Genomic DNA, 10101 nt, shown 5'->3' with positions numbered 1-10101 from the left:
TAGTTAGCTATGTCTGCAAACCATGGCTCTTCTCCCACTGACACCATAATATATTCGTCTGGAAAGTTGTCTCCATCTTTGTCTTCTTGCAATTGCGGGTTCTCTAGCCGGGACAAGTGATCAGCTGCCACGTTCTCCATTCCCTTCTTGTCTCGTATTTCTATGTCGAATTCTTGAAGAAGTAGCACCCATCGTATCAGTCTTGGCTTAGCATCCGTTCGTGTCGGGATTAACTCGTTCTTTTCGTTGGTTATGACCGTCATCCCTCCTTTCTTGGGCACCACTTGGACCGGACTCACCCATGGGCTATCGGAAATGGAGTAAATGATTCCTGCATCTAAGAGTTTGACCACTTCCTTCTTGACTACTTCTTGCATGTTCGGGTTCAACCTTCTTTAGTGTTGTACCACCGGCTTTGCTCCTTCTTCTAGATTGATCTTGTGAGAGCAATAGGATGGGCTTATTCCTTTGATGTCGGCGATGCTCCATGCTATGGCCCGTTTCCGTTTCTTCAACACTTGCACTAGCTCCTCCTTTTCCGACTTGGACAGATCCGAGGCTATGATTACTGGCTTTTGATTGCCTTCTTCCAGAAAAGCATACTCCAAATGGTCTGGTAATGTTTTGAGCTCTGTTCGTTGGTTCTGAGTGACGGACTCGCCGAGTGCAGGTGAGGTACTCGGCGAGTTGGTGGCTGCATTCACGAATTCTGACTTTTCTTCAGATATACTCGGCGGGTAGGGCTGTCAGATTGCTTCATTAGTTCTTCATACTCCGCTTCTTCCAACAGTCTTTCAATTTCTAGTAAATCTTTTTCTGGATCAAACGCTTCATCTAAAGCTGCAAACTTGCTGGAATCTTCAGGTATGTCTTCCTCCAATAGTTCATCAAGCATGTCGATTGAGAATGTCGTGTCGTCACTGCTCCTAGAATACTTCATAGCTTGGTCCACCCCGAATGTTACTGAATCATCCCCGACCCGCAAGGTGAGCTTTGAGTCTCTCATGTCTACTATAGCGTTGGCCGTGTTGAGGAAGGGCCTTCCAAGGATGATTGGTACTTGTGGATCCGCCTCCATGTCTAGAATGATGAAATCACCAGGAAAGACAAATTTATCCACTTTCACTAGCAAATCTTCGCATATGCCTCTTGGGAAGGTGACTGTCTTGTTCGCCAAATGTATTGCCATGCGAATTGGCCTTGGCTCCGGGAGGTCCAACTTCTTAATGAATGAGTATGGCATAAGGTTCACACTTGCTCCAGAATCTGCTAAGGCATGAATTGCAGCCAAGTTACCAAATTGACAAGGTAAAGTCAAGCTCCCCGGATCACCCTTCTTCTTTGGTAGCTTATTTAGCATCGCAGTGGAGCAGTTCTCATTAAGCACTACCTTCTTCACTTCTTCCATCTTTCTTCTATTGGTGAGGAGTTCCTTAAGGAACTTTGCATACTTGGGCATTTGCATGACGGCTTCAATGAAAGGTATGTTGATTTGAAGAGTCTTGATGTGGTCTAGAAACTTATGATGTTCCTCTTCCTGCTTCTCTTTCTTGGCTCGGTCTGGGTATGGCATTGGAGGCTGGTAAGGCTTTTCAGGAGATTGTTCACATGTTTTTGATGGTGTACTCGCCGAGTCCATCGGCCCTACTCGGCGAGTAGGACTCTCATATTGTAACTTTTGGTTTTCTGCTGGTTTTTCCGCTTCATCCTTCTGTGAGTCCTTGGGTGCTTCAATCCGAATGGGTGCCAGGGGAGTGATTATCTTCCCACTTCTTGTTGTGACAATGTTTATGTGTGCGCCTCGTGGGTTATTTTCGGTTTTGCTAGGATGTTCACCCGGTGACCTTTGGTTAAGTTGTTGAGCAAGTTGCCCAAGTTGTGTTTCTATATTGTGGATAGATGCTTGTTGGTTCCTGAGCATGGTTTTTGTTTCTTGAATAGCAGCAACATGATCACTATGCCTTTTTTCTGAAGCAACTACAAATTTAGTGAGCATATCTTCCAAGCTTGGCTTCCTTTCTTGCACCGGCTCCTCCTTTTGGTAGAACCCTCTCCCTTTTTGTCTATACTTCTCCTCCTTGGCTTTCTTGTACTCTTCATAAGGAAGCCACTCTTTCTTTTGTTTGCGCCAATCTTCATCATATCGGTCTCCACTCGAGTAACACACTTGCGCCTTCTTGTTGCCATTCTCATCCAAATCGCAGTCTCTAGTGAGGTGAGGCCCATTGCAGTTTTCACAACCCACCCGAATAGCATGGATCGTTTGATCCATTTTATCCATTCTCCTATCCATGGTTTTTAGCATAGCCATGACCGCGAATAAGTCTTCAGTAGCAGCATAAGCGGCTCCCCTAGTGACATCATGTCTAGGGTTATGGTATTCTCTAGAGTGTTTAGAGAATTCTTCAATCAATTCTTTAATCATCGGGGGCGGCTTCTTTGTAAGTGGGCCTTGCGAGTCTAGTAACTGCCTGGTTGTGACATTGACTCCATCATAGAAGATGGACACTTCTTGTTGGCTGTGGAGGTCATGGTGTGGGCAGTTTCTTAGTAAGCTCTTGTACCTTTCCCAAGCTTCATATAGAGACTCTCCAGCTTGTTGTTCAAAGTTAGCAATGGCCTTCTTCAACTTGGCTATCTTGGAAGGTGGGCAGAAGTGATCAATGAATTCTTCTTTCATCTTGGCCCAAGTGGTGACTGATCCGGGGGGAAGTGATTTAAGCCAGTCTTTTGCAGCACCCTTGAATGTCACTGGAAGCATACGAAGTAGCTGAGTCTCGCGGGGCACATTTGGAACATTGAAGTAATCAGCTACATCATTGACTTCATCCAAGTGTTTGTAGGCATCTTCATGGTCTTTTCCATAAAAATGTATTTCCTTAAGTAAAGCTAGGACATGACCCTTTAGCTCGAAGGTAGCAGTCACGGGAATTGCGGGTTGCACAAGTCCCGGGCCAGTGTCGTCTCGCATCCTCTTCTTCCATTCTCCCATGGTGATTTCATCAATGTTAGCCATTGTGACAGCTAACTCTTCCTCGGATTCGGTTTCGTGCTCGTATGTCGGGTCCTCTTCTTCTTCGGTCTCATACTCGATATCTTCCTTAGCCGGTTCGTCGATTACTAAGGAAGCGCTGGATGCTCCTGATTTGCTGCTCTTCTTTTTCCCAAAAACAATCTTCAAATTGGACAAGGGTGATTTCTTTGGTGTACTTGAACTATCCACGTCCTTTCCCTTGTTTCTTTTCAATGCGGTTTTGGGATCTTCAGACGGGGGTACCAGCGGGGCGTTTGATCCTCTGGTCATGAAAGTCCTGAAATAAACAGAATAAAAGCGTAAAAAGAACAAAAAAAATTATACTAAAAGAATTCGAAAATTTAACTGCTGATTACGCTGCTACTCGCCGAGTAGGTGCGACTGCACTCGACGAGTACCAGTGTATTTTTGAAAAAATTAGAAACTTTCTATTAAAACTAAAACAGATACTAAAACCTAATTACTGACTACTAAACTGTAATAAAGTAACTTTATGCAAGTAAACTCACACAAAGGATCGAAAAAAATTAGGAATTAGATTAATTATTTAGAACCGTTCCCCGGCAACGGCGCCAAAAACTTGATGTGTGTAAAATGCACTTGTTTTATCCCTACTTTTAATTAATAAATTTAACACACAAAGGCAGTGAACCTGTCTTTTAATGGTATAGATTAGGAAGTAAGGTGTCGAACTCAGGGAACGAGAAATTAAACTAATAACTAATTTTAACTAAAACAAATAATAAAAGTAAAAGGGGTTTCTTCTAGTTTTGGAAGACTAGAAACTTAGGCACACTAAATTAACTAAATAACTAAAGCAACAACTATTCACCAAGTTTGATAAAGATGTTTCTATTTAGGTTCAACCAATTCACTCCTATGGTTATTTGTATTTATAATAGATTAATTGGTATTGGTTACCAATTATAATGGTTAGGTTCATGTTCATTACTCCTAACCCTTAGACAATTAACTAATTTAAGCGGTGATCAAGTGTTTAAACTAATTAATTCACTAGATTAATGGTTTGGATTAAATAAGATTTGTAATGGTCAATTAAGTTATTAATTCAATTAACCTCTTGTTTGATGGTTTCTCAAACAAACTCACACATTAATCTTCCTATTGTCTTATTAATCTTAGTTTCATAATCATTACTTCTAAGCATATGGTTTAGTGTTCACATAGACATATGAGGTTAACAACTAAGAGATGTTCATGCAGCCTAATTGTCTTCCAATTAACAGAAAATAATAGTGATTAATGCATAAGGTTCTTTAACAAACTTAATTTAATAAATCACCAATAAACAATCAAACAAAAACTAATAATTAAACCATAGGAGTTCCTTGGTATTCCCCAAACAGAAACAAAAACGAATTTAGTTCATAGTTGCAGTAGAAACAAACATAAAAACAAGGTTTTCTAGATCAAACATATTCAATTCTTAAATCTAAGTGGTAGGATTAACCTAATTGCTTGAATTCTTCAAAAGATTGAAGATTAGGGTTCCTCAGCGTCTTCTAGGGCTCTTAATCGCAGCTTGACCTTTAAAAATCGCCAGGAATGTTGTCCCATTGGATAAAAATTCAGTTTTTATAGATATCTCAAAACAGGGTGTACTCGGCGAGTAGCAGGACCAACTGGCCGAGTAGGTGCATAGTTATCCGTCTTGAATCAGGAATCGTAGCTATCTTCTGGAACATCCTCGTGTACTCGTGGAGTAGAGTCGTCTACTCACCAAGTAGGTGGTCTTTTGTCTCTTATTTTCATTCTTTGATCTTCAATTGCTTCTCCTTGCTTCCTTTTACTTCCAAGCATATCTTCTGTACTGAAAACAAAATTCAAAACATTTTAAGTACCTTTTGTCCACATTATTCACATAATTAGTTAAAAATGATTGAGAATATGTACTAAATAATTAACTAATTATGCACATATCAGTTGACTACCCCTATTAAGTCAACACTGGTCAACGGTGGTCAACGGTCAACTTTGACCGGACTCGGCGAGTGCACTAGGGCGACTCGGCGAGTCTAAGCATTTTCACCAACTCTCTAGGATTCCCTTTTTGACACGTCGAGTATTCCCCTAACTCGACGAGTTCCACCTGGTAAGAATCGCGGAGCCACCCCGACTCAACTCGCCGAGTCTCAAGAACAACTCGGCGAGTTCCAGTTCGACTCAGTCCACCTGTCAACTTCTAACTCGCCCTGACTCACTGAGTCAACTCATAACTTGGCTGGTCCACTCACCGAGTGGTCAAGGACAATCTTCATGCTACTCGCCGAGTCTGTTCTTCAGACTCGGCGAGTCCATGCCATGCACTAACTCAAACTTGCTTCTGAGGTCAGATCCGCTCCAACAACTCATAGATCTGGCCCTCCTAAGCTAATTCAGCACGTAAAGTCCATAACTTGGTTACCATACAACATCTACAATGCTCTTTTTGGAGAAATGATCTCTAAAATGGAAACCCTAGCCTTCAACCCAAAAGGGAGGACATAAAGCATGACATAAGGGACTCTCTGGACCTATTAGGGTCCAGATCTAAGCACCATATCCCCATGGGACCTCTCACACTTCCAATACAAAGCAAATAAGGCATGAAGAAACCCTAGATTTGATCATATCAACAAAACACGGAAATAAGCTCTGAAAGATACCTCAAGAAGCCTCTTCTGATGAAATGAAAGAAGGTCCAAGCTCCCCAACTCTTCTAGCTTGCCTTTCCTCTCCCTTTCTTGCAAAAACACACACAAATTTGGTGAACAAAGGCCTCTTTCTCACTCACACGAATCCCTCAGCCGCTTTGGTGCTCTCAAGATCCAGGTAGCCGCAATGAAGGGCCATAAGGTCCTTTAAATAGGGCTTAGGGCCGGGAAATTAGGGTTTCATTAAACAGCGAGGACTCGCCGAGTCCATACCTTGGACTCGCCGAGTCCAGATGCGAACCCGCGTCCAGAACCGCGATCCTACTCGGCGAGTCTGAGCTCCAACTCGCCGAGTCCCCTCACAAAACATCAAAAACATAAACATAAAGGATACCTGGAAATCCGGGCTGTTACAACTCTCCCCCACTAGAACTAGACTTCGCCCTCGAAGTCTCACTCTGGAAATAGCTCCGGATGCTGCTCACGCATCTTACGCTCCGGCTCCCAGGTCATCTCTGATCCCTTCCGATGTTGCCACTGAACCTACACCAGAGGTACCTCCTTGTTCCTCAGAACCTTGATCTTCCGATCTCTGATGGCCACTGGTCTCTCGGCATACTTCAAGCTCGCATCCACCTGAATGTCCTCTGATGGAACCACTGCCGACTCATCGACTATACACTTCCTCAACTGCGACACATGAAAAGTGTCGTGAATCTGCCCCAACTCTGCTGGCAAATCCAAACGATAGGCTACCCGGCCTACCCTCGCGATCACACGAAATGGACCAATATACCAGGGCCCCAACTTGCCCCTCTTCCTAAATCGAATCACTCCCTTCCAAGGAGAGACCTTCAGGAGAACAAAGTCGCCGACCTGGAACTCAAGCTCGGACCGGCGTCTGTCTGCATAACTCTTTTGTCGGATCTGAGCGGTCAACAACCTCTGTCTGACCTACTGAATCTGCTCTGTCGTCTGAAGCACGATCTCTATACTGCCCATTACTTGCTGCCCAACCTCTCCCCAACAAATGGGGGTCCGACACCTCCTCCCATACAACAGCTCAAAGGGTGGCATACCAATGCTCGAATGATGGCTGTTGTTGTAGGAAAACTCTGCCAAGGGTAAATACGCATCCCAGCTACCCCCAAAATCCAACACACATGCCCGGAGCATGTCCTCAAGCGTCTGAATCGTCCGCTCACTCTGACCGTCTGTCTGGGGATGATATGCGGTACTAAAATGCAGTCTAGTACCCAACTCCTCATGAAATTTCTTCCAGAATATGGAAGTGAAACGCACATCACGGTCTGAAACGATCGAGATCGGCACCCCATGCCGAGATATCACTTCCCTCACATACACCTCCGCCAATTTCTTTGCTGAAGAACTCTCACTAATGGCGAGGAAGTGAGCGCTCTTCGTCAACCTGTCCACGATCACCCAAGTTGCATCAACTCCTCTGGCAGTCCTCGGCAATTTGGTGATGAAATCCATAGTGATATGTTCCCACTTCCACTCGGGAACCTCCAATGGCTGCAACTTGCCATGTGGCCTCTAGTGCTCGGCCTTAACCCTACGGCAGGTCAAGCACCTCTCAACAAACCATGCGACATCCCTCTTCATACAGGGCCACCAATACTCCTTTCTCAAATCCAAATACATCTTAGTGGCCCCCGGATGGATCGAAAATTTCGACCGATGAGCCTCCTCCATCAAAGTGGTACGCGTTCCTCCCACAACGGTACCCAGATACGTCCCTGAAATGTCATAAGACCCCGACCATCGGTCACGAACTCTGAAACCAAACCAACAACCCGTTCTCTCTTCTGCATCTCAGGTTGCACAGCCTCGACTTGTGCCCCGCGAATGGCGTCCAATACCGGAGCTATCACGGTCAATCTCAAACATACATCCCGTAGTGGAGTGCCCTCCGCCCTGCGACTCAACGCATCGGCTACCACATTAGCCTTGCCTGGGTGGTACAGGATCTCACAATCATAATCCTTGACCACATCCAACCACCTTCTCTGTCGCATATTTAGGTTGGGCTGATCCATCAAGTACCTCAAACTCTTATGATCCGTGTATATCGCACACCGAACCCCATAAAAGTAGTGACGCCAAATCTTGAGGGCGAACACTACTGCCCCCAACTCTAGATCATGGGTGGGATATCTCGTCTCATGAGGCTTCAACTGCCTCGATGCATATGCTATCACATGTCCTCTCTGCATCCGCACCGCTCCTAGCCCCAAAATCGATGCATCACAATATACCACAAAGTCCTCCATCCCATCCGGGAGAGCTAATACCGGGGCTTCGCACAACCTTTGGCGAAGTGTCTCGAAGGAGGCCTGCTGCTTAGGACCCCATGAGAAAGCAACACCCTTCCGGGTCAATCTGGTGAGTGGCACTGCGATCTTGGAGAAATCCTTGATAAATCTCCGATAATACCCTGCCAACCCTAGGAAACTTTTGATCTCGGAGGGTGACCTCGGCACCTCCCAACTCATCACTGCCTCAACCTTGGCCAGATCGACCAATATCCCTTCCTGGTTAACGAGATGCCCTAAGAACTGAACCTCCCGCAACCAGAAATCACACTTGGAGAATTTAGCATAAAGCCTCTCCGATCTCAGAACTCCGAGAACCTCTCTCAGATGCTCCTCATGCTGCTCTCTAGATCTCGAATATACCAGAATGTCATCGATAAACACAATCACCGACCGATCCAGCATCGGCCTACACACTCGGTTCATGAGATCCATGAACACCGTCGGGGCATTGGTGAGCCCAAAAGGCATCACCACAAACTCATAATGCCCATAACGCGTCCTGAACGCTGCCTTCGGGACGTCCTCATCCCGCACCCTCACCTGATGATATCCAGACCTCAAATTGATCTTGGAGAACCAAGATGCTCCCTGCAACTGATCGAACAAATCGTCGATCCTCGGCAATGGGTAACGGTTCTTGACCGTCAGCTTGTTCAACTCCCGGTAATCAATGCACATCCGGTGTGAACCATCCTTCTTCTTGACGAACAGGATAGGTGCTCCCCACGGAAAGCTGCTCGGCCGAATAAACCCCTTCCCCAGCAGCTCCTGAAGCTGTGAGGATAACTCTTGCATCTCTGGAGGTGCAAGGCGATAAGGCACCTTAGCGATAGGCGCAGCCCCCGGAACCAAATCGATACTGAACTCCACTTGCCTCACAGGAGGCACACCCGGCAACTCCTCAGGAAATACATACGGGAACTCGCGCACTACCGGAACCTCCTCAACTGAACTCGGCCTCTCGGAAATCACCCGTGTATCCATCACATACACCATAAAACCCTTATAGCCCTGCTGTAGACACTGCCTCGCCCTAGCGGCCGAACAAAACGCTGATCCTGAACGTGTACCCTCGCCGTATACCGAAAGAACTCCCCCACTAGGGTCTCGTATAGTCACCAGCTGATGCTCGCAGTCGATAACCGCACCGAATCTGCTTAACCAGTCCATGCCCACAATGACACAGACATCACCCATCGCAATAGGAACCAGATCAATCGGGAACTCAACACCGAAAATCTCGACTACACAACCTCGGAGAACCTCCGTGGCATATATCACTCTCTCATCAGCTATGGAAACTCTCAGAGGCCGACTCAACGCCTCACGACTAACACTGATATGCTGACTAAAAGCCAAAGATACAAAAGACCGACTTGCACCCGAGTCAAATAACACCAAGGCAGGTACAAAATTCACAAGAAAAGTACTTACGCATAACATAACATAAGCATAATATCTCAACATCAAAAATAAATACATGAAAGAATACATACCAGCCACGACATCGGGTGCTGCGCGGACCTCCTCCGCGGTCAGCTGAAAAGCTCGCCCTCGTGCCCTCGGCGCCTCGGCCTTCACCGGCCGACTCTCCGTAGCTCTGATGGCGGCAGGGGCAGATCCCTGAGGTGCTCCCTGAGATGACCCTCGCAACTGCGGACACTCTGCCTTCCGGTGTCCGGTCTGATTGCAGTCGAAGCACACTGCAAACCCCTTGGGGCAATCCTTGGCCATATGCCCCTCCTTGCCACATTTGTAGCAAGATCCCGCTCTGCAGACTCCATCGTGACCCTTGCCGCACTTCCCACAAGTGCGACCCTTCTGGCTCCCTGGTTTGGGATCAGCGGGCTTGGCCCGCTTGGCTGCCGGCTGAGACTGTGTCGGTCGCTGATCCCTCCCCTGAGACTTCGCCTCCTCCCTGGCCTGAGTCTCAAGCTCAATCTCCCTCTTCCGGGCATTTGCCTGAAGCTCAGCAAATGTCCGGTACGAGGAGTTCGCAGCGAACTCCCGAATATCCCGCCTCAAAATGCTCAAATAACGGCTCATACGTGCCTGCTCAGTGGACACGTGCTCA

The 10101-nt window shown here is 46.4% G+C and overlaps 1 non-coding gene across 1 annotated transcript; it reads left to right on the top strand.

Annotated features, from left to right (window-relative positions):
- The first annotated feature begins 2525 nt into the window (after window positions 1–2525).
- On the top strand, window positions 2526–2632 carry LOC111916070 (small nucleolar RNA R71). Its single transcript, XR_008230594.1, has one exon. It is a non-coding gene; the product is annotated as a small nucleolar RNA R71 (small nucleolar RNA).
- The last annotated feature ends 7469 nt before the right edge of the window (window positions 2633–10101 follow it).

The sequence above is a fragment of the Lactuca sativa genome, chromosome 2 (genome assembly GCF_002870075.4).
Source record: "Lactuca sativa cultivar Salinas chromosome 2, Lsat_Salinas_v11, whole genome shotgun sequence".
Lineage (NCBI taxonomy): Eukaryota > Viridiplantae > Streptophyta > Magnoliopsida > Asterales > Asteraceae > Lactuca > Lactuca sativa.
Note: the sequence above shows the minus strand (reverse complement) of the source record. Positions and strands in the feature narration are given on the sequence as shown.